We start from the raw sequence: 23,342 nt of genomic DNA, 5'->3' as shown, positions 1-23,342 counted from the left end.
AGTCCACCCCTTGCTTTTCATCTGCCACTTCAATAACACTGGCTTCTCCAACAGCAGCAGTAGATGCTGATCCCCTGACCTGCTCTGAGCCCCACAATTCTCTAAGTTCACTATGACATGGGGCAGGGAGAAGCAGCTCCCACCATCCTCTGTCAGTGCCAGAACCAGCACGTCTGGACACGTGAGTGATCTGACCTTCAAAGAGTTAAGCAGTGCATGGAGAAAAGTACCTACCTCTGAAGAGCAGTGTACAAAAATTGCTTCCAGATTATTTTTCTACTAACCTGTGATGATGTTTGTGACAAGCACATCTCAGTGGAAAGACTCCATGAGACATGGTAAGCACATCTGTCATAAATGCTGTCTGAAGGGTGGAAGAGACCAATCTGCCATGAGAAAGGAAAAAAAAAAAGAGAAATGGTGAAATATCTGGGAATAATTCAGTTTGAGGGAAAAGGGTTGAGAGAGCATGGGTAGTTCCCAACTTTTATATTTGAATGCAAAAAGCTTGCAGGCAGTTTTTCACAGACTCGCAGAATCACAGAATAATGAGGTTGGAAGAGACCTCTAAGATCATCAAGTCCAACCTATGCCCTAACACCTCAACTAGATTATAGCACCAAGTGCCAAGTCCAGTCTTTTTTTAAGCACATCCAGAGATGGTGATTCCACCACCTCCCTGGGAAGACAATTCCAGTACTTTATTATTCTTTTGGTGAAAACTTTTTTCCTAATATCCAACCTAAACCTTCCCCGATGTAGTTTTTGATCTCTTGGGACCACCCCTCTAGTCAAGCTCACCATTTGAAAAGCTGGTTTTGAAACAATTCTTTCACCATGGGTGTCTTTATACCTACAGGAAGAAAGAAATACAGAGATTGTCTTTGATACAGTGATCATCATTGCTCAGTGCCAGTGCTGTTTTTTTCAGCATTTTCAGCTCTGTCCCTGAGTTCCCACTGCAACTTTTCCACCAAGCCTCTAACGTTACCTCTTGGAAGCCACTTCAATTCACTGCTCTCTGCCTGCACCTCACTCCCCATGCTCTGTCTTTGGACTGCAAGCTACACCAGGCAGCAAGGTGTTAGGAGCCTTATGTTCTGGGGAGATTCTAGAGACACCCCACAGGACTAGCTTGACATGGCTTAGTCTAATTCATGTTCTCAGTGAACACAGCTAGAAACACTAGTATTTTTAGGCCTAAAAAGAGGTGATCATTTACAAATCTGAGCAACTATTTTTCTGAACAAGAAGGAGGAGCCAGGGAACTCCACTCAGTCAGCCTCACCCCCAGCCCTGGTAAGGCAGATAATGCCATACACCATCTCCAGGCAGAAGAAGGACAAGAAAGTCACCAAGAGTGGCTTCACCAAGTGACAGAATGCAGGCCTGGTTCGGGGCTCTGTGTGGTGGAAAAATCTCTCCTCCAACCCGTGCTTCCGAAGAAAGGCTCAGCAGTCTCTGTTGTCTGGTCTCAAGGCAGTTTATTGCAAGTTATCTAACAGATTTTCTTCTGGAGCTGCTGTGGTTTGCTCACAGCTCAGGCAGAGGCACACACACACCCTGACATCCTCTCTGACCCCGACTGCTTCTTCTCTCCCCACCCAGGGCTGCTGCTCTCTTTTATATGGTACATTATGTGTTACATGGTTACAGTTCTTCCCCAATGCCTATTACCTATATTAAATGGTGACTTTCTACTCTAAACCAATCTGTGAGTGCCAACATCACCAAGAACATGGAGGCAAGGAAGGAGAAAGAGGGAGGACAGGGCAGGCCCAGATCCCTCCATCTTAAAACCTCTGACCCCCATGTACAAAACCAAAGCCCCCCTGTACAGCACTCAAAAATTCTTCCCTTTACTTTGTGACTACTTCTACATTAATATCTAAACTTTTGTGACTTCTTGTTCTTCCTGCAAAGTTGGTAAATCATTCCATGGCTCAAACTCAAAATCACAGCTGTTTTCAGCTGCCTGCCAGGGTCTCAAATGCTTCTGACCTGAACCTGGAACCTCCAAAAATGTCTGAGGGACATTTTGAGTTCCAACAACCAAGGGAAATGCATGATTGAACCTCTGTGATGAAATGACAGGCCTGGTAGGTGAGGAGAGAGCAGTGGACATTGCCTAGACTAAAGTAAGGCTTTTGACACTCTCCCATGTAATATCCTTATTGTCAAGTTGATAAAGCGTGGACTGGATGAGCAGACAGTGTGGTGCACTAAAATCCCCCTGAACAGTCTGGCCTGAAGGATGGGGATCAGTGACATGAAGTGTAGGTGAAGCAGCTTTACAGAGAAGGCCCAGGGGTCTCAGTGAACACTGGGTTGAAGATAAGGCAGCAACATCCCTTCAACAAAAGCAGCCAAAGATATCCTGGGCTGGAAAAAACACTGTCAGCAGGTGGAGGGAGGTGATCCTTTCACTCTCCTCAGAACCAGGCATGTTGGAGTGACTTCAGCAAAAAGCCATGGCGAGGATGTTTAAGGAACTGGAGCATTTCTTCTGTGGGAAAAGACTGAGAGAGATGGGATTGTTCAGCCTGGAGATAAAAAGGCTCAGAGGGGATCTCATCAATGTATGTAAATACCCAAAGGGAGGGTGAAAAGAGGACAGGGACAGGCTCTTCTCAGAGATGTCCAGTGACAGGACCAGAGGCAGTGGCACAAACTGGAACACAGGAGGCTCTGCTTCAGCAGCAGGAAACACTTTTTCACTGTGGGGGTGACAGAGCACTGGCACAGCTTGCCCAGGGATGTTGTGGAGTCTCCATCCCTGGAGATATTCAAAAGTTGCCTGGACATGGTCCTGAACAACTGGTTCTACATGATCCTTCTTGAGCAGAAGGGTTGGATTAAATGACCTCCATGTCCCCTCCAACCTCAGCTATTCTGTGATTCTGTGGTTTGAGCTGCTGGCCAGGAGCTTCTCAAGAGCATTTTGTAATTTCAAAGGCTTCAGTGTTTGGTGTGTTCAGATATTGCATATCACCAATACAGCTTCCAGCTGGGGGTGCTGATGTGGCACATAATTGGCTGTTCATCTGATAAAAAATTGTCACATTATGGTTTGAGCTGCTCAGATCTCCCAGACTGGGTTTGATATTATAGTTAAGGTGATCTTTGGACTGGCTGATTTGAGCAGCTCTGCCTGGAGAGGTGGAACCAGAGGGGTTATGAGACTCAGCTGAATTCAGCCATAATATCCTGTGAAAGATCCAGCTCTGACCAACAGATCTGCTCTTCTTGAGTGTCAAGAAGCATCTCAGTCTCTTCCTGACCCTGAAAGTGACAGGAAAAAAAATTCACAGCTCTTTCTAAATGTTACTAATTCATGGCACCAGGAAAGATGTGCCAGCTATTGAAATGGGGTTATCTGGCATTATCTTCTTCCTCTGTTACAGGACCATCACAATGATTTACACTGAGTTTTCAGTATCTGCCTCAGGAACACTTCACATGTCATGGAGTTGTGGTCCCAGGTTTTCTGCAGACTCATATCTGCCTTGCTTACCTTTATTCCTCATTTTTGAGATTCTCTTTCCCCATCACAGCACCTGCAACCCTGTCTGTGTTGTTGCATGAAAGTACAGTTTCCAGAGATTAATATTGTCCCTCAGGAGAAAGGCACAGCTACAGCAAATTGGCACATGTGGGCTATTTCTAAAGTTGCTCCCAGTAATTTTGCAGCTGATTACATGGCACCTTGGTTCAGTCCAGAAAGCACCAGCACTAATTCTAGTCCTTGGGAAAAATAACAAAAAGGTGAGTGATTTGCCATCTCAGGCTTTCTTCATCCAAAACCACCTGTTTCAATTCATCAGAGCACTGCCAAGCAGCTTTGTGAATTCAAACCTTTCTTCTGAAAGTCAAACAAAGTTGTTAAAGGACTTAAAACCCTGACATTTTGACTTTGCAGTCATTATTTTGGCTGCTGTTTTCCATATGCCTACCCTGTTGAGGGAGGATCTCTGTAAGCTTCTGCACCTTGTGTAGAGAATAAGAAATTACTTTGGTGGAAGTGGTTACAAAGGTGCATACAGGAGAAATTTGTCCTCAGGGTCTGGTCTGAATAGCCTCCATTTAAAGGTTCTGGTTAACCTGTGTGACTGAGACTCAAAACATGCACTGGTGGCTTCTCATTTGTGCACTCAGAGGAGGTAGAAGCAAGAGGACAGTATGGATGGTGTGGCCAAGGGCAGCAAACAGGCAGGCAGGGGTTCAGCTATTCATTTTCTAATGGTTTTTCTCTAGCTTTCATTTGAGCTAAGACTCTCACAGGAGACTTCAGCCTGTTGCCAGTGCAGCAGATTTCCAATCCACTGTAGCTATCACATAGGAAAATAAGAACTATAGGTTGAAAAAGAGTACGAGAAAGCAATTCTGTCTCCTTGAGAGGCGTAAATGGCAGCTGATCTGAGAGGGACAGCAAGGACTCTCAGCACAGGCTTCTTCTACAAAGGCTCACAGATGGCTTTACCCTGAGCCTCCCCTCCAGCCATGGACAAGCACACACCCCAGTGGGCTGTACTGGATGAGAAAGGTTAAATCCATCAGGTCTTTGTGGTGGCCACGTTCTCTCCTCAGCGTGAAGGATCTGCTCAGTGCTGGGGCAGGCTCTGGCCATGGGCAGATGTCCTGCAGCCAGGCAGCAGCAGCAGGGGAGGTGGCTGTGGTGGCAGTGGCTGCTCTTCTGCCAGTTGTACATCTTCTTCAGGTCTCTGATCAGCAAACCACCTTCAGTGCCTCTGGATTTGCCCTTACACTCTTCCAGACAGTGGCTGTGTGGAGCAGAGGTGAGCAGAGCCGTGACAGATCCAAACCAGGAGGGACAGCAGCCATGGGGTGCAAAGCTCTTAACTTCACCATTTGTCCCAGCGTGGCAGAGCGTGGCATGGCAGCCAAACCACCAGGAGATGTGCTTTGCCCAGCACTGTCACCCACCAGCACAGGCATTCCTGCAGAAAACATCTCTGCCTGATGCCTTTTGCTGCCCCAAAGAACCCTGCTTGAGCCCAACTTGAGTGAAACCAGGGAGTGGTTTAGTGATCCTGGGTGCAGGCTGGGGCAGATCCCCCCCGTCCTTATTCACCATGAGCTGTGCTGTAGGCAGTTACAGCCCCATGGAAATCAATGGGATAATGAATACTAATTAGTGGCAAGCCATAGTGGGAGAATCTGGCAAAACATCCGTCCTTGCCCCAGGAGTGGGATTTCCTCAGGTCCCTGCCATTGTCATGAAGTTTGGGGGGCCCTCATGAGCCTGTGGAAAGCCAGGTTTTGAATATTTACAAGCAGCATAAAAATTGGCCCCAAAAATCACTTCCTCATCAGTTTCACTAAACCTTCATTATAATGTAAATTGCAAAATTGGAAGGAATTCAGAGACGAGCAACAAATACGACTAAGGGGGTTGGAGGATTGATTTATGAGAAAAGATTAAAAGACCTAAGAATTATGCAGTTTGACTAAATGATGACCGTGGGCCTGATCTTGCAAACTTTTCCCAGAGATGGCTCTCCACATTAAAGAGCAAGTATGATTTAAAAATATCTACCATGTCCTCCAGTAAGAAGTTCTGCAAATCAGTATTCCAAACTAAGACAGAGGGGAGCATTAGTTTTCATCTTGCAGCTAAGAAAGTAAAAAATTCTTGTACAAAGCTCAAAGATCGTTTTCATTTTTGGGAGATGTTATTTGTCAAAAAAAAAAAAAATTGAATTTATTTACATCAGAAAGAAATAGGAGGCATTTAAATACTTCTGGTCTGAAAATGACCAGTGTTACAGGACTGATAGAAGATTGATGATTTTCACATGCTAGCCTGTTAAATGTCTCTATTTGTACCTTTCTGAACTGATGAATTGCACATTTGTATGAGTTCTACACAGCTTTTAGTGCTTTTGAGGATCTGCTTAAGCTGTAGAAAACATTATAGAGATGTCGCAGGATCAAGCATATGAAGCAATTCAAATTACAGAAGAAAGCAACAGGAAAATGAGAGATGCAGCACCTCACAAGGAGAGGTACAACACCAAGTCCTAAAACTGCATTCCTGTCCCATGGCATGGCTGTGTTTGAAAAACCAAGGTACAGTAGTATATCACTTGCTAAAGCTTGGTTTCAATATTGTTTTAATAATCATCACAAGATGAAATAAATAAGATTTATCATGATCGGCAAGACTGGTCTTCCTAAAGAAAAAATTTGGTAGTATTTTCCTTAAGGTTGGATTGAAATATTCTACTTCAGAAAAAGTAACTTTCTTTTTGTTAAATTTGGGAAATGTCAGGACCTTCAACTTCTTTTCAACAGGTATGGTTGGTATGGCCATAAAAAACTTCAGCAGGTTTTTCTCAGTTAAAAATGAATATATTTTATAAAGCACAATTTTTTTTAAAATGTCAGGTGAATCAGAATCTAAACCAACATTGAATCAAAACATAATGAAATCAGAAGCAAACCCAAAACTCATATAGATCAAAATGTAGTAAAAAGAGGAAAAAAAAAAAAAACCAAGAAAAAATTTTGTGGTTTGTCTCAACCTAAGCAAAATTCCACTCATTTTTTACCTGTCTGTCCATCTCTAAAATCCATCACTCATCAGGCTCTTGCTTTGGGTGGCTAACAGACATGGACATGGGTTCAATGCATGACTGGCTCTGCAAAATAGAGTGCATATAATGCCTCCAATATATTAGAGTGTAAATAATGCCTCCAATCTTGGCACAGCAACTGAAAATCCTCACAGTTCTGGTCCCTAAACCAAACTTGGCCCAGAGAGATATGTCTGAGTCCACCTTGTGATGGAGAAAGCAAGTTCCTAGCATCTCCAGGAACAACCTCAGTGATTCAAGAGATTTGTGTTTTTATCAGCAAGCAGAGAAGTAATGACTATTTCAGAGGCCCTGAAGCAAAGAAAAAAACCCACCTTATCTTTCCTAAAAACCTCACAGCTGCTTATCTGAAGCAGTTCATGACAGTGAAAGAAGTGGATAAATGTGTCGTGTAATGCTGCAATGAGATTTTTAAAGGCAGGCATGATTTCACTTAGGCAAGCAAGGGAAGGGTGAGTCAGCAGGTGATTTCCTAAGAGCGATCCACAGCTGGCTCCAGCGTGGTGGCTCCAGCGTGGCCAGCAAGGCAGGCTGGCTGGTGGGCTGGGATGGTGCCAGCTGTGACCCTGACCTGCCAGGACACAGTCACCAAAGTCAACAGGAGAGAAGCAACACCTGAGGAAAAGTGCTGGGCCAGGGAAGGCAAATGCCATGGCAGAAAAACGCCAAAAAGTCTTGGTAAGCCAGGGTAGGTCCACCACAATCTTCATCCTTTCTCCCATGGCTGTTTCCTATTGCACTTCCCTGATTCCCACAAAAATTCCTCTTATGGAGGAAGAGGAGGATGAAGAAGAAGAGAGAAAGGCTCTAGGAGGCCTGGGAGATGATGCCCTCCTTCCCAGCTCCTCTTTCATGAGTCTGGGTCCCCCTTCCCCCAGTGGGACATGGCTGATGACGTGCTGGTGCCAGGACTTTCCCACCCACCACAGTGCCTGGCTGGAGCCAGCTGCTCCAGCACTGCCCGGGAGCCACGGCACAACAGGATTGTCCAGCCCCTGTGGAGGAATCCCACCCAGGAGCCTGATTGCAAGGAATGATGCTATGATATAAGAGTATCACAGAATCACAGAATAATGAGGTTGGAAGAGACCTCTAAGATCATCAAGTCCAACCTATGCCCTAACACCTCAACTAGACTATAGCACCAAGTGCCATGTCCAGTCTTTTTTTAAACACATCCAGAGATGGTGATTCTACCACCTCCCTGGGAAGACAATTCCAGTACTTTATTATTCTTTCGGTGAAAATATTTTCCTGATATCCAACCTGTACCTTCCCTGACATAGCTTGAGGCTGTGTCCTCTTGTTCTGTCAGTGCTGCCCGGTGGAAGAGACCGACCCCACCTGTCTGCAACCTCCCTTCAGGAGCTGTGGAGAGCAATAAGGTCACCTCTGAGCCTCCTCTTCTCCAGGCTAAACAACCCCAGCTCCTTCAAATGTTCCTCACAGGGCTTGTGTTCCCAGCCCCTCACCAGCCTTGTTGCCTCCTCTGGACGTGCTCAAGCATCTCAACATCCTTCCCAAACTGAGGGGCCAGAACTGGACACAGCACTCAAGTACAGGGGAAGAATGACCTCCCTGCTCCTACTGGTCACACAATGCAGGCCAGGATGCCACTGGCCTTCTTGGCCACCAAGGCAAGAGTAGGTGAGTCTGTGAGTTCCCAGTGAAGGGCAGGTAGATGTCCTTCCCTCCCCTCTGAAGTTGGGGATACCAGGGTCTCCTCTCTCTGTCCCTGTGCTGCAGGAGGAAGCAGGAGCATCCAGGAAGGAGCCATCAGGGTCTGCTGTCACAGATAGAGCACCAGGTTTTTTCCTTCTCATCATCCCTCATCCACATGCCTCTGGCATAAATATCCTACACAAGTGTGTTCTGCCCCACTTCTACCCCACACAAGCAACACCTCAGCCAGCCCCAGGATACTCAAGAGGTAACATGGAAACACCTTCAGTGAGAGAAAAGGAAGTATTGAATAGGGGATGGTGAGCAAGATAAAAAACTGGATGAAGCTGAAAAAAAACTGTGGATTTACTCACAAAATTTGGGGGGTTTATCAACCCTAATTTTTATACTAACCCATGCTTTCAAGTACATTTTGCCATGTGAACTCTGATAGGTTTTCATGCTTTAGTCTAATATTGCTGTTCCTCTTGATATTTCCTCTGGTTATTCCTGCACAGGTTCACACTCACCATCACATTTTTCTCCTTTTTTTTTTTTTCCCTTGCAAGAAACTCATAATCAGCTTCCCTGAAAAACTCTGCAGTTCAAGAGTGCCATCTTGAGGCTTCCTAAGTATAAGAACTATGTGCTGATTGAACCTCGTGTATTTAGGGAGTTATTTACATTTAAAATATCATTTTAAAAGGCATGAGCATGTGTACAGAGGAGCAAGTAATTTCTGCTGTGTATTACCTAGAGTTAAGGGATCCAGCCTACAGAAATGTCACCCACAGTCAAGATTTTCAAAAGCAAACAACACTAGTGAGTGCTCTGCTTTGGGATATACTATCTGAAATGCTTCAGGAAATACCTGTTGTTCAGACTGTGCTCATTTCCAGCCTTCTGAAAAATCAATGAACTTCCAAAGTGTTTTAAGCCAGGTACTGAAAACGAATAATTATTATTTTAATTTTTTTTCCTATAAGATGCATGTTTGTATATTTAAGTTAAAGGCAAATTTAGAGGGAAAATAAGACTATGGCTTTCACAATTATTTTAAGTTGACATTGAGAGAATATTGATTTAGCTATTCCCATGCTTTAAAATAAAGGACAAACCTTCATGCTTTGGAGTATAAGCTATGGGGTTCTTATGAAATCTTTCTCCTTCTACAGCAGAGTCCAGTCACCAGTAATTTATCCCTGCAGGAGAGCAAATGGGTAAATTGCTACAACAAATCATGCATAGGTTGAGACTTTACTGTTGAAAGTGGGATGTTGCTTTTCATTCTTCCTGCTGTAGCTGCCAGGTGGCTTTGGGCTTGGGAAAAGGATGTGTGCCAGCACGTTCACAATGAAGTGCCCTAAGGATGAGGCGCCACAGGAAACCAGAGACCCTCAAAAATATGCATTGTTAGCACCACAAATAACCCCATGTTTCCTTGAGATATTTTTCATTTGGAAGCCAAGCAGAAATGTAAACCTTTCTGGAAGGAATTGCCCGTGATGTACATCCCCCAGTTATCAGCAATATCAAAGTTGCACAAGTATGCTCCTTTTGGTATTTTTACAAGAATTTTAGATTGCATTAGATGGGAAGTCATAAAACTGTGAATTTGACTGAAGTCCAGATGAAAAGCTATCTACCTCCAGCTACAGGAAGAGGTCCTGCTTGTTTTCCAGCAGCAGCAGACTGCAGCAGAAGGTAATTTTATCCTCAGCATTTAGTACAGCTACGACACATCTCACAAAAGAAATCCAGCATCGGCTCTGATCATCCTTAAACTATCAGGATCTGAGTCATATCCCAGTCTGGAAGGAGGAGTGGGTAAGGAACTAATTTCCCTTTCACAGCAAAGAAAACCACAATTTTTTTTTTTTTTTTTTCTTGCTTGGAAGTCCAAAACACCTTGCCAATAGTTGGTGAAGATGTGTCAGATCTTCTGAATGGGGTGGGAGCACCTTGGGACAGCTCATGGACTGCACATCCCACACAGATCTCCTTGTGCTGCTGGCCAGGGCAGCACCAGGATGACTTGGGATGAAAGAGAGGAATTTTTAGTAGTCCAAGAGAGCCTAAATAAGACAGCCACAGTCCAGGGGTTAGAGCAAATGAGGTCTATGTCCACAAGGAGAGGCCGTTTTGGAGATCTGGGTAGGGTTAAACCTGTTCACAGCCTGATTCTGGGTGTAGCCTGCGTTATTAATTGAGGACTGACACACTGCTGAGCATGAATGGCGTGGCAGAGTCTGTCTCTGTGTGAGTGAGAGATCACTGAGACTGAGCTGGGAGCTGGTTCACTTGGAAACTATGGCTTGGGAATGAGCCAGGTGTCTATTTTGGGTCTCTTCATAGGCTGGAATTGCCTGCAGTCAAGCTGGACTCCTTTCTAGGACAAGCTAAAATGTTGCTCTGTCTTCTAGAGGAGCAAAGAGCAGGAATACTCCAATAACTAAAAAGATTTCAATTTAGTTGGCTCTTAGCTCTAGGCATGTTCAAATAATTTTAAGCCTGCTGCTGTAATTTATATTATAAATTCCCAGTGACAATTGGGAAGCTAATCAAAAGGTTCAAGAAGATTTACACAAAAGTTAATTCCGCAGTCTAATCAGCTACTGAAAGGTTTTGAATGTGGAAATTTTGACAATTATTTAGCCAAATGTTACATTTACATTTGCCAACGAGGGATGAAATTTGAGTACATGTTAATATCCTTTTGAATGTTTCATAAAATTTGCATTAATCAAGGTATTACTAAGTTGTCTTTAAAGTTTTTTTGTTTTGCAGTCATTGCAGTGCATCATAACATATCTTACGTGGGTTGTAAAAGGATAACATTGTGTCCTATCACATCTTTAAGTTGCATTCTAAGCAAGTATTTTTGCCTGTGTTAGTATAAAATCTAAATGTTCTGGAAAATTGTAATTTTCTTTATCTTATTCTGTACCTTCTTAAGGTATTTTAGATACTTGACATTCATATGTACACCTTTCTACAAACTTGATTTATAATTATAAATCAAAAGTAATTAGTGCTACCTTCTAGAATGATTCATACAATTAAAACTTTAAAGTTTTTTTCTATCAAAGTTAATAAACTTTTTCCCCGAAGAGATAAAGAGGTAAAAGAAAGGGATTTTTTTTTACAACCACCAGTCAAAGACTAACTACTGACAGTGATTGGGGTGATTTTCCCAGGTTATGTTCAAAAATAGGACTGAAGGACACACATCAGGAGACAATCATTTCACTGGAAGGAGAAGAACAGCTTGTCTGACTTAAGCCATCACTGCAGTGATTTGGAGTGGTAAATGCAGGAACATTCCGGGGATATAGCTGTGAGGTAAGAAAACCATTAGCGGTTTCAGGAGATATTTCTGCCAGGGACATGCAGATCATTTTTTTCTATTCCTGCATGTGTAAGAAGTATTTCCAGGAGAACTTAAATAGCATCACTTGCTTGAGAGCAAAGTGTTGGAGCTCATGCAATGAGAACAGAATATGGAAATTAACAAGTAATAGAAAAGAAAACTGTTGTTTCAAACACTCTCTTCCATGCATTGGGAAACACAGAGAGCTCCACCGGTGCTGCCATCAGCAAATGCCAACTGCACATTGTGAAATGCTGGGTATAGCTCTGTGATAAGCTTATGTACATATTTCTCTGCTTTAAGCAAAGAAACTCGAGGAATGGGACCTACAAGAAAGATTGTCCTTGAATGAACTCTGAAAAAATAAAACCATGTAGAACCTGTATGTAATCCTCTTACCTTTATGCTTTTTTTTTTTGATCCAGTTGTAAAGTAAGATGCCAAGTTCACCTGCCTGCAGGTCTAGAGCTAGAGAAAAATGGAGAGGGATGTAAGCAAAGACACCTAACCAACCTTGTGAGCAAATAAGTGAAAAAATCATTTCAAAGAGAGTGTGTGTGTGTGTACACATGCAAAATTTTATCATGTGATTTATAGTATATATAAATACACAAATGCTACATTACAGCTGACTGAATGATTGTTCTACAGTTAACCCCAAAATTATACAAATAGGAACTTGCAAGTGTGTGTAGGCTGTGAGTTCCTCATGGTGTGAGGAGGCACCATGAGTGTTATGTTCACCTTCACCAGTCATCAGCCAAGCCAGCCGTGATACAAAGCCAACAATGTCAGTTCAACCAGACTGAAATTTAAAAAACTAATTGTAAAGCTGTCCATATTAAAAATCAAATCAAATAAAAAATAAATATATGGCTCTGTGTGCAACATCAGCTGTCTTAAGGGGATCCACTGTTTCTGAGTAAAAGACACCAGTGCTAAAGGTCTCCAGCCTCACCCCTTGTAGCAAAGCTGGACACTTCACACCAATTCATGTCACACCTGTGGATGTGATGATGGGGACAACAGCCACTGACTAGGGGACAGAAGGGAAAAAGCCATACAGAAAACTGTGCATGCCTTTTTCCTTTGCTAATTTTCGATCTTACCCCGGGGGAAGATGTTCAGTTTGCCTGTTAAAAAGCTGAAGATCCAGATGGGAGAAGGCTGTAAGCAAGACGCCTGTGGCTGCTGGCATTCCTAAAGCAGAGCCACTAACTTCTCATTCAGAAACAGTTTTGACAGTGTTCAAATGAAGGGAGGCAGAGGAAGTTTGCTGAACACTTCTTCCATCACTGTGGCCATCAGTGGGGCTGATAGCAATTGTAAAAAATTAGTGCAGAAAAGATCAGCTGCAAACATAGGCACAACCTCAAAGTAACTCCTGAGTATTATTTTTTCTCTGGAGAAGACTGCCCAGTCTCCCGGGAAACCAAGTTTGGCTATATCCTCTCTTACCTTTCATGTAATGTGTCAATAACTATTTATAATTGTTTTTTCCTCCACATACAGTCAGAATACACATTAACTCCAGGCAGCAGCTTTTTCTTATAAAGCCGGTGGAAACACAGGTTTCAATTTCCTCCCTGTTTCTGATTTATGATTAATACATATCTCCTTTGCAATGGCTCATATGCTGTCACTTTTGAACAGAAAAGCACTAGGGAACTTCCAACTTTGAAATTAATTACAGGAATAAAGGCTTCTCTGCCTATTTTCTAATTATCCCTTTCTTTGTTAATGCCAAATAATGCCTTTAGCATCTTCCTGGAAAAAGTCTCATTGATCGCACTCTGTGATTATAGTGCTTTTATCTCCCATCTGTGCTGTGAAAGCTACAGGCCTTCCATTTCCAAACCAAAACCTCCATGATTAAAATCATTAACACAAACAATAAAATAAAATAGAGAAATCTGTACAGGTACGTAATGCAAGCCACACACAAGGCAGCCTTATCTAGTCATGGATTAAGGAAGAGAAAATAAAAAATTGGCATGACTCTGTGATTGAAGGACAAATTAGACTTTAAACTAACCTAAGAAATTTTGCAGACATTGAGAAAACTCCCAAGCATTAAGAGTCCCCTGGTGAGATGGCTGGACAAGGGTCACACCCCAACCAACACTGAGCTCTGGAGCAGGGTGGTTGTGCTGCTTCACTGCTCACATTTGCTCTTTGCTAACCCTCTGCTTCAGGTCAGGGTGTCATTCCCACCCACCCTGGCCTCCCCAGAATGCTGGGAGAGCAAGGAGGATCCTGGAGATGGAGCTGGGATTGAGATGGATGACAACCTGAGACCAGAGCCAGGAAGAAAAGATGTCTTGCCAAGCTCAGAGATCAGGACAGGAGCACCCTGGGGTGTCAGCCCCAGGAGGTAGCAGCAATCTGTCTGTCCACCTCCCCCTGCCCAGCACAGGGAACCAGCAGGGATGGAGTGATTGTGGTTTTACAAGTTATTCAATCATCATCCAGCTTTTCCAGGTGTCTCTGGGAGGGGGTTTTCATGTCCAGTGACTTTTGACCAGAGCTCAGAGAAGGATGTTTCCCAGGGTGGCATCTCCCTGCACACATGGCAAGCACCTGGTGGCTGCTGCTGCTCCACTTCCCCCTGAGATATTCCCTCCTGAAGGGAGCACAGGAAGAGCAGGAAGAGCAGAGAACAGCCTGTGCTTGCTTGGAACACCCCACCCCTCCTGCCACACCTCATTCTGTGCCCACCTGCCCCAGCCTCCTGGGGACACCAGGGCAGGGCCAGCAGCAGGGCTGGGAGGGCTGGAGGAGCTGGATTTCCAGGACAGAGCTGTCAGCACACTCCAGGGATCTGCCAACATTATGAAACTCACAGGAAAGTGCACGTGTGTCATTTTTTTACTGCACACACCTCATGTCAGACCTTGTTCTCTCTGGTTTTTTTTCGCTTTGTCTCAGTTTTGGCTCCACAGCTTGTTGCTTTCTAGCTTGTTCTCATGATCCTTTGAGTTGTGCCATGGTGCTTTGAGCTGCTTGCAGAAGAGTTGGCAGAGAGCTCCTGTTTTTCTCCTGGTGTGCTTTAAGCACGGAGAGCTGGAGGGGATGACGTTTGTGCAGGTTACTGACCTGGAGGCCTGGAAGCCTCCTGGAAGAGGATGATGAATGTTGTATAATGGAGAGTCCAAAAAGTACACTGAAAGCTGAATTACAAACACCTGGGGAGCAGTGGTGCTCTCAGCTCCACCTCCCACACCCTCCCGTGAATTGTGTGAGTTTACTTTCCATTGCTTCCCTGATTTTTTTTTTTTTTTTTTTTCCATTACAGAAAAGCCTAAAGCATTTCCAAGGGAAATATTAGTGAAGTGTCATGGAGGATCATGAGTAACACAGCCCTGGGTTGCCCCCCTCAAACAGGATCCCAACAGCTCAAAAAACAGCTTCAAAAAAATCACACCATAGCAGCAGCAGCAGCAGGAATAAATGTCTGATAAAGCAATCAGAGAAAGCTTAATGACTTTTAAGACAATGTGTGCTGTCAAAAAGCAAAAGAAAATATCCTCCCATGTGTTTAAGTGTTCGTTATGCAAAAAAAAAAAAAAAGGTCTATCTTTTTTGGCAATTTCTTGAAGGGCTTGATGTTTCTTGGGTTTTCTTCAAAGAAGATCCACAGAAACCAGTTTGAAAATGAGCACATTCTTTGTAATACCTAAAATTAACAACAGTGAGGCCCCAGTCTAGACCTGATTCTCTTCTTTAAAATTAGGTTGGCCTGCACTTTTCATTTATTTACTCACCCAAGCAGCCCAAGGGAATACTCTTCGTGTGTAAAGCAAAGCACGTGCCCTTGCAAGAGCAGATTTTATGTCCCTAAAAGCAAAAATGTAATGTTGCAAATGAAGGAATGCCTCATTAGAATTGCATTTACTTTGCCACAAATGCCAGCCAAGAATTTTTTTTTTTTTTAAACATATACCCACACTTATGGCTTCCAGATATATTCTGCTACCAAAAAAGGGGCCACAAGTGGCCTGTGATATGATCCCTCGTCTAAGGGTGTCTTTGCAGCTCATTAAAGAGATGCCTAAGGAGCACATAAGCAATGGGATGTGGGGAAAGAGAGAGGTGGAGGATGGCTGGCAATGATCACAATTCAAGAGCAATTCAAAGAACAATGGGGCCTAGGATGGGATTCTCATCTCTGTCTTCACACAACTTCCCACGAAGAAATACTCTTTCCCACAGACAGTTCCATCACAGCAAGAGCTAAGGATCAAAAGCCAACCTTGAAATAGCTTTCTATTAACATTTGTTTTAATAAAACGAGCTTTGGATGAAATTTCAGTTCTTGAAATTACAGCAGATTTTTTTTTCTAGTTGGATTCATTTCTGCTTTCCCATCCACATTTTGCTATAAGCAGGGTTATGGCCAGCTTCTTTTATCTCAGTGAAATTTTGCCTTCGTGGATTAGGAATAAAAAGAAAGTACAGTGTTTGTTGTAAAACACTGCCAGGAATTCCCCCAGCTAACGCTCCTTTGCTTCTCTCCCCATAGGTAGAAACAGAACATTTTGCTTTTGGAATGGGAATAGTTTGCATATTGCAGCTGGGAAGAGCACATCTCTTTCTGAACTCCGGGAGGCAAAGGCAGCCTAAGGAGGCTCTTGCAGGGGTGCCTTGCAGAGAGATGTTAACTTGGGCTCCCACAGACTGCTGTGACTCTCCATGCCAAGAGGAAAATGTGTTCTATTTGCAAAGTGCAGGAAAGTTGCAGAATGTTTCTGAAGATTGGTGGCTGCCCTGTGAATTCACTCTGCAGAGTTCACCAAGCAGTCAGCTGCTGAAAGAGCCTCTCAAAGTTTTCATTGAGCTGCTGGCTGCCTCCCCTCACCAGCTATCTTCCTGACTGAGGTTAAATAAGGACAAGCCTTTAAAACTCTACTATCTTAAAACAAGTTACCTTATTTTTTGCTGATTTGGCATCTATTTCCATGGAAACAGGAGCAAGAACTAGAAGCCAGCAGCTGAAGTTGGCTACACCACTGCTCTTGGCTTGTTCTACTTCCATTTCCATGGAAACTGATGCAAAATCACTGCAAACTAGGCAAAGTTTGTTGTTTGTTTTTTTTTTAATTAACCCTTTCTTGATTTTTCCTGTTCCAGATTAAATTTTTGCCAGAAACACAGGCACAGAGTCACTGGAAATGCAAGGAGGAGCAGCACAGATGCCATCAGGAGCTGTGCAGGTGTTTGCATGGGAGCATGTGTGTACACTTCACTTCCTAACATGAATCTTCAAAGTAAGCTCCAATTTACTGTGAGGATGCTAAAGAAAAAGAAGTGTGTGATGTAAGGGAGGGTAAAATGCATGATTGTCCCCCGTGGAGGTTAAAGGCAGAAGAAATAAATTGGCAATGGAGGGAAGCAGTTTGATGAAAAGAAAAGGCACTTCTTGCCTACGGCTTTCTATGTTTTCTAGAGTTTTCTAGATTATTTCTCCTCTGAAGACATGCATGGTTTTATTTTTGGCTAAAAAACCATTGTAACTCAGATTTTGGCATATCTTTTTATTTTCTCTTTCTTTTTAACTCCCCTTCTGATCTCGCAGTGTGCTAGAGCACATAGAGCTCATGCCACATCCTGGGTAACACGTGAAATTTAATGTGGAGCCAGAATATTTCAGGCTGTACTACAGAGTTTGGGCAGGCTGGGGTTGACCATGGAGCATGAGAAATGCAGGTTTTCTTTAAGTTCATGGCTGAACCTCATCTGAGATTAACTCATGTTTAAGGAATTGATTTATTTACCCTGCTTTATTAGCAGGGATTTTGTGCCTATCCTAAAATATCTGGATCCAGACATGCAACGCCCAATGTAATAAAGCATTGAATCATCTGTGTGAGTCCTCCAAAAGCCCAAAAAATATAATTTATGGCCATGCTTTGCTGTTTCACACTTCTGGACCAATGCTTACATGTACAAAAAGTTTTACAGATAGTAAATCTGCTTAAGCCTGGGGGGCTTTTGAGGACTCTCCTGCAATTGATTGCTATTCCTTCTAAAATGCAAGGAGGAAGCCTGGGGGAGAAAATGGCTAAAGAGAATGGAGGTGGCCTAGGTCACACATCTAGTTAGCAAAATATTAAAACACTATATTTATAGGCAGAAGAGAATAGAAGCCAAGGTTTTAAGAGTGATGAAGAAAAAAAACCAAAGAAAATCAATACTTTTTGTGTCTTGATTAATTATTTCTTCCAATTAATACAATTGCCAGTTTTAAAGAACCTCTTCATATTTGCACTGGACACAGCAGAACCTGGTCTGTACCAGCTCTCGATGCCTGGATATCAAAAATTGTTTATGAATATGAAAAATTGCCACCTGCAAATGTCAGCTGCATTCTTACAAAAACATTCAAGACTATAGGGCACATACTCCCTTCCTTATGTGGGAAAAACAAAGGTCACTGCCTAAAGTGCATTTGTACTGTTAAAATTCATACTGAAAGTCCCAAGTCCTAGCACTGGGTATTGGTCAAAAGCACTCCCAAGGTTACTCAAAGCACACTCCACATCTTTCTCCTTAACTGCTTCTCCTTCCATCCAGACAGCTGGATTGATACAGCTGATCAAAAGAGAGATTCCAGTCTGAGGGACAGAAAACAAATGGTGCCAAACAATGGTTATCTAGAAATAAAGTTATGGTTTGACAAATTTATGGCTTAGCAGTCTGCCACTGGATCAAATATCTGTCATGTTTTATTCTTTCAGGGCATATTTTTAAAAGATTTTTTTCATTTATCAAATAACTAATTCAGGAGGAATTTTTCATACCTATATTTTAAAAGTGTTTCACTTTGGTCTTGGAAAGCAGGCTGGTTTTTTTAACAGCTCTGGTTCATTGGCCAACCTGTTCCAAAAGGTTCTCCCTGCCATGTCATTTTTATTTTAGAAGACCATGTTTTGTCCTGCTTCTGCCTCACAGAGGAAGATGACCAAAAATCTGAACGACACCAGAAAGTCTGCATTATGTTTGATCCTTTTAACTACTGGGATGCTGAACAAATAGCACACATCCAAGAAATATATTGTGGGTAGGTCTTTCCCCTCTGAAAAATTGTATGACGTGAAAATATTTCTGTTTTTCTATAGGAAGAGATTTTTATTTATGTATTTATTTAGCCTAGGAAGTGATGCTTTGTTCCTTTGTTGCAGCAATCACAAAAAAAAAAAAAAAAAATCAGGAGGCAGGTGCTGGTGCTGCAGCTGCAGTCGTGTGGACTTGGACTGGACCTAAGGAGATGCTTGGTTGTACCAGTGGTCAAGGAGCCCATGCAAAGTCACCACCAAGGACAGCTGCTCCTTGAGGAGGAGCTTTGCTCCCTTCCCAAGCAGCTCATCCTGGCCTCTTTCCCTCATGCTTTGTGCAGGGAGTGACCAGCACACCCCGTTCTGGTGTGCAGCCAGAATATTCTTTTCACTGCCATTTTCCCTTAGGCTTGAGATTCCTGCATCTCATTTTCTGTCTGTGGATACTGATGCACCAAAATCCAGGATCCTCTTCCACAGTTTTTGCTGCTTGGCATGGTCTCCTGTAAATGCTGCAAACACCAGAGCAGCTGACAGCATTCAGTGGCCTTTTGTACTGATATTTTAGCCTCTCACAAACTAGAACTGGCCTTATGTGTTGACTGCAGCGCCTGAGGCTTTTCTTCTCACTGACTTTTTCTTCCAGCTGCCTACCAAGTGTGTAAAGACTTCCCAAAGAACAACAGGTTTCCTCTTCTGCAGCAGAAGAATGGAGTCAGGGAGAATCCAAAAATACTGCAGACACAGAACAATACCTATTTTTATATATAATTAATATACTTGATTATTATTGTCACTTCAGATTAATTACATCCAAGATTATCACACAACAGGAATTATTCCCTGGTGAGGGAAAAAAAAAAGCTCAAATTTGTATCCCACTTTTAGTATTTTGATTGATTCAAAATGTAGAAAAATCCATATACAAACAACATCAAATGTTCTCAAAGAGAACTGAAGTGCAAACATTCTCTGCCAGCTCAGCTGTGGTGTTTCACACCATCCACACCTCAGTAGCTCATTTTTCTGTCTGTATTTGTAGTCTGGGCAGTGGGGTTTGTTTGCTTGAGTTTTTTATCCTCCTCTTCCTTTCTCTTTCATCTTTCAGCAAAAGAAAAAAGGAAAGAAACAGGGCGGGGAGAACAAGACTCTGTAACAGTTGTCCATTAAAAATCCAACTGGAACAAAAATTTTCTGTTGCAGATCTCTTCAAAACAGATGTTTCTTTCATAATCATGCAATCGGGAGGAAAACAGAGAAAAAGGAAGTGATCGCATCCTCCCAAGTGCTGTGAGTTTTGTAGCATTCAGAGTCACATTTTTCGTTTTGAAAGAATTGAAAATGTGTCAAGCTGCTCTAGCTATAAATCCACACATCCAGCCCAGCCTGAAGTGGGGTTGAAGTGATAAGCAGTTTGATACCAAGTCTGTACTGATAATTTAATTATTATCTTGGATGTGATTAATGAAAAATGCTATTAATAATAATCATGGTTGCACCACACCCTGAGCTGCTTTCCACCCTGTCCTGCGAAGCCGCTCTGTGTGGCAGCCAAGGTCTTATCCGGGCCCTGCAGGCAGCATGACCCAGGCAGGGATTACTGAGAGCCTCAGGAAGAGCAGGAGCCTCTCCTCTTCCAGCAAAACTTTGATTTTTCCTGTCTATTGTTTCCTTTCTGTGCGTGGCAGTGAGATGCAGCCCTGCTTCAACCCTCCCAAAAAACCCATCCTTGCTGAGCAGGCTCTTTTGCAAACCTGGGCTGAAGAGGAAGATGAGATGATGTGACACCCAAAATCTGCTGGTTTAGGTTGGCCAAGCAGCAAAATCCCCATGAGCAAGTGCAGGTCAATAACTGCAAAGACCCTGGTGGTAATGTCAGCTGAGGAGCAGCAGCACTGCACCTTCTGCTCCTCTGCAGCTTCATCTGGGATGTTTTGAAACACTTATTGGTGATTATCCCAAACTATTTAATTAATTCTAACTAATTTAAAAGGTCTCCTACAGAGGTGTGGGATGAGCCATACATCTTTTGGGGGGTGGGATGGAACAGTCCATTTCACCCCAGGACTCATCCGAAGGCAGGGGTGTCACCGGCTAGATGGGAGAACTGTTCTCATCCTAGCTGTATTATTTATGAACAAACATATTTATGTATCATCTGCAACAATCTCCTGCTCTGCAAAGTCATTTTCAGTGTCCCAGTGGAAATGACAGGGCACCAGTGAGATGGGGAGAGGGAGGCTGCAAGGCTCTGCTGACATGAAACCACCCCTGGCATTACCCAGGGAAGGTGGGCAGCAGACTGGGGTGGAAAGAGGCAGTGGAGAGCAGCAGCTGAATTGCATTAATGGATTGGGTGGAAACTGGGAGGTGGGTTAAGTAAAAGGTGTATTTCATCCCATGAATACTTGGGAAAAATCAGCTTGTGTTCTCCAGAGGGCAGGACCTGTCCCACCTCGCTGAGCAGCTGGAGGTCCCAGCCATACCCTCCCAAACCTGCAGGGACTGGGTGGTTTTGGGACCCAGGAGCTCCACTGCCCACATGGTTATGACCAGAAGTGGGGCTGTATTTCCAGGTGTGTTTCCACACCCCTCATGACATGTGGGGAAAGGAGTGATCAGAGGCTAGATAAAAACTTTTACCTCTGTTGGTAGAAACCACTCCAAAAGCTTTTCTGCAACTGTTCTGACTTCAATAGGGCATACATTCATATTGATCCTTTTTAGAATTTTTTAGAAGTGGTAGCTTTTAGAACACTAACGAGGCTTTTCTGTTAGGGCCATGTTCTCTCTCACATGGTTAATGGTGCTGCATAGGAGTCTCTCTTGTACAAGTTTTTGGAAGGTCCCATCGGGTTGTTAGGGCCAGCCCTTGGTTCCAGCAGACACCACAGTGATCCATGTCCTGAAAATCCCACATTCTGGCACAAGGAGAAGATCTACAAGGCTTCTGCAGACCTGGCTGTTCTCCACCTGACCACAACAGCTCTGTACCATGTCACCAGAGGAAAGGAAAAAAATACAGGTTTGACATTACCTGCTGAACAACCTCAGTAAAAGAGAGGCTGCTTTGAGGAGTGCAGCCCCTCTCACAGCACTCACCAAGCTGTGGTTTCTCACCTGCCTCTCTGGCTAGTTCAGATATACATCTACTCATTTTTAAGCTTTGGTTTTTCAGTGCTGTGAGCAGGAATGAGTGTTTCCTACACACATCATCTGTGCTCAGGGACTGCCCAGCCTGAGCAGAAATGTTTGAGGGAATTAGAGAGCTCAGACCCTGGGGGTAAATGGAGATGCTAGCAGCAAGCTTGAGGTGGCAATGATGGACCAGCTGCCATTCTTTGAATAAAAAGTTGCTTTTATAACACTTCAAGGCAATGCAGGTGTGATACTCTGTACAAAAGCACGCTTACACGTGCTGTTCCTAGGGAGACATAAACATTGCCTTACGTGTGCCTGAACTACACAGAAGTGCAAGAACAGCACAGACATCAAGGCATCATTAATAGCACAGAAAGCTCACTGCCCAAGTATTGGGTTTTGTGCCAGACCCTGGGGTTTGCATTGAAAAATGCTCAATTACCACCCCCAGAGGCTGAAACCCTCCCCTTTCCATGGGGTGGCAGAGGCTGGGGCACCAGGATGGGAGCCTGGGAGTGTCTGCTCTTAAAATTACATCAGAGGATAGAAGACAGAAGGAAGGCAACTGAATTAGTAAAGAAATTGAAGGATACGTGGTTTATATATTACGTAATGAAGATAAAGACAGATTGCTGGCGTGTAATTTTGGTACCATCCAGGGAAGAGCTGGGCAGGGAGCAATGTGGGCATGGCCAAATTTGCAGAGCTACTGGCAGGAAAGAGTGGGCAGGGCTGATTCCTGCAGAGGGGATAGGAACAATGTACCAGCAATAGAAAAGGGCAGGGAGAAACTTCTGGAAGTGGGAGACAGCTAATATTTGTCTAGCTTTGGTTCTGTCTCTTTCCACCATGTTTCAAAGAGCTTTACAATGGAGTGCTAGGCCAAAGGCAGTGATGGCTCAATGCAGAGCTGTGCTGAATGCACTTGCTGGTGTTTTAGCACTGCTTCACCACTTCTGCAGGGCTCATTATATCCTCCTTTCTTCTCAGCAGGGCTTGTTATCCTCCTCTGGCAGTGCTGTACTCTCTAGACAAACCCCAAACGTCACCATCTCTATTTTCTGCATAGGGATTCAGCAGGAGGTGAAGCAACCTCAACCTCCCATGAGGACATGGAGCCAAGGAGAGACCCTGGATCTCCCAAGTGCCACAACTGATGAGTTTCTGTGATTTAAATAGCTGCCTTGCACTGCTAAGATCACCCAGCAGCCTCTTCAGAGAGTGAGGGGTAATCACAGAGCCCAACACAGACTCCTGTGGCTCTCACATCCCTTAGTTCCATCAGGCTAAATGCCAGAGGGGATAATAAAGGATGGTTACAGTGCACCTTCTCTTCCATTACAAATGTGCTAGAAAATGGCTTGGCCACTTCGTGTGAGTAGTCTAGCTGGAGGGATAAGAAGTCTCCAAAGCCTCAGTCTGCTCCTCACTGCTCCCATGGTGAAATATGGCCCAGGAGAGTCTCCCATGTCATAGGAAACACAACAGCTGGGGACA

At 43.6% G+C, this 23,342-nt stretch overlaps 2 long non-coding RNA genes across 4 annotated transcripts; one reads left to right on the top strand and one right to left on the bottom strand.

Moving 5' to 3' along the window:
- The first annotated feature begins 254 nt into the window (after positions 1–254).
- Positions 255–19,950, top strand: LOC116184563 (uncharacterized). 3 transcript variants are annotated; one of them, XR_004149320.2, is made up of 5 exons: positions 9,976–10,106; positions 11,477–11,621; positions 16,780–16,916; positions 18,568–18,709; positions 19,908–19,950. It is a non-coding gene; the product is annotated as an uncharacterized LOC116184563 (long non-coding RNA). The 3 variants fall into 3 exon arrangements; XR_013342094.1 differs by lacking the exons at positions 9,976–10,106; positions 19,908–19,950 and adding an exon at positions 255–338 and having other exon boundaries at positions 18,568–19,030; XR_004149318.2 differs by lacking the exon at positions 19,908–19,950 and having other exon boundaries at positions 18,568–19,030.
- Positions 327–12,060, bottom strand: LOC144248915 (uncharacterized). Its single transcript, XR_013342095.1, has 3 exons — positions 12,049–12,060; positions 802–853; positions 327–386 (listed from the first exon to the last, which is right to left on the bottom strand). It is a non-coding gene; the product is annotated as an uncharacterized LOC144248915 (long non-coding RNA).
- Positions 19,951–23,342: the final 3,392 nt, after the last annotated feature.

This window comes from Lonchura striata, chromosome 2 (genome assembly GCF_046129695.1).
Source record: "Lonchura striata isolate bLonStr1 chromosome 2, bLonStr1.mat, whole genome shotgun sequence".
In the NCBI taxonomy this organism is placed as follows: Eukaryota; Metazoa; Chordata; class Aves; order Passeriformes; family Estrildidae; genus Lonchura; species Lonchura striata.
The sequence above is the reverse complement of the archived record's forward strand: the minus strand, read 5'-3'. Positions and strand labels throughout refer to the sequence as shown.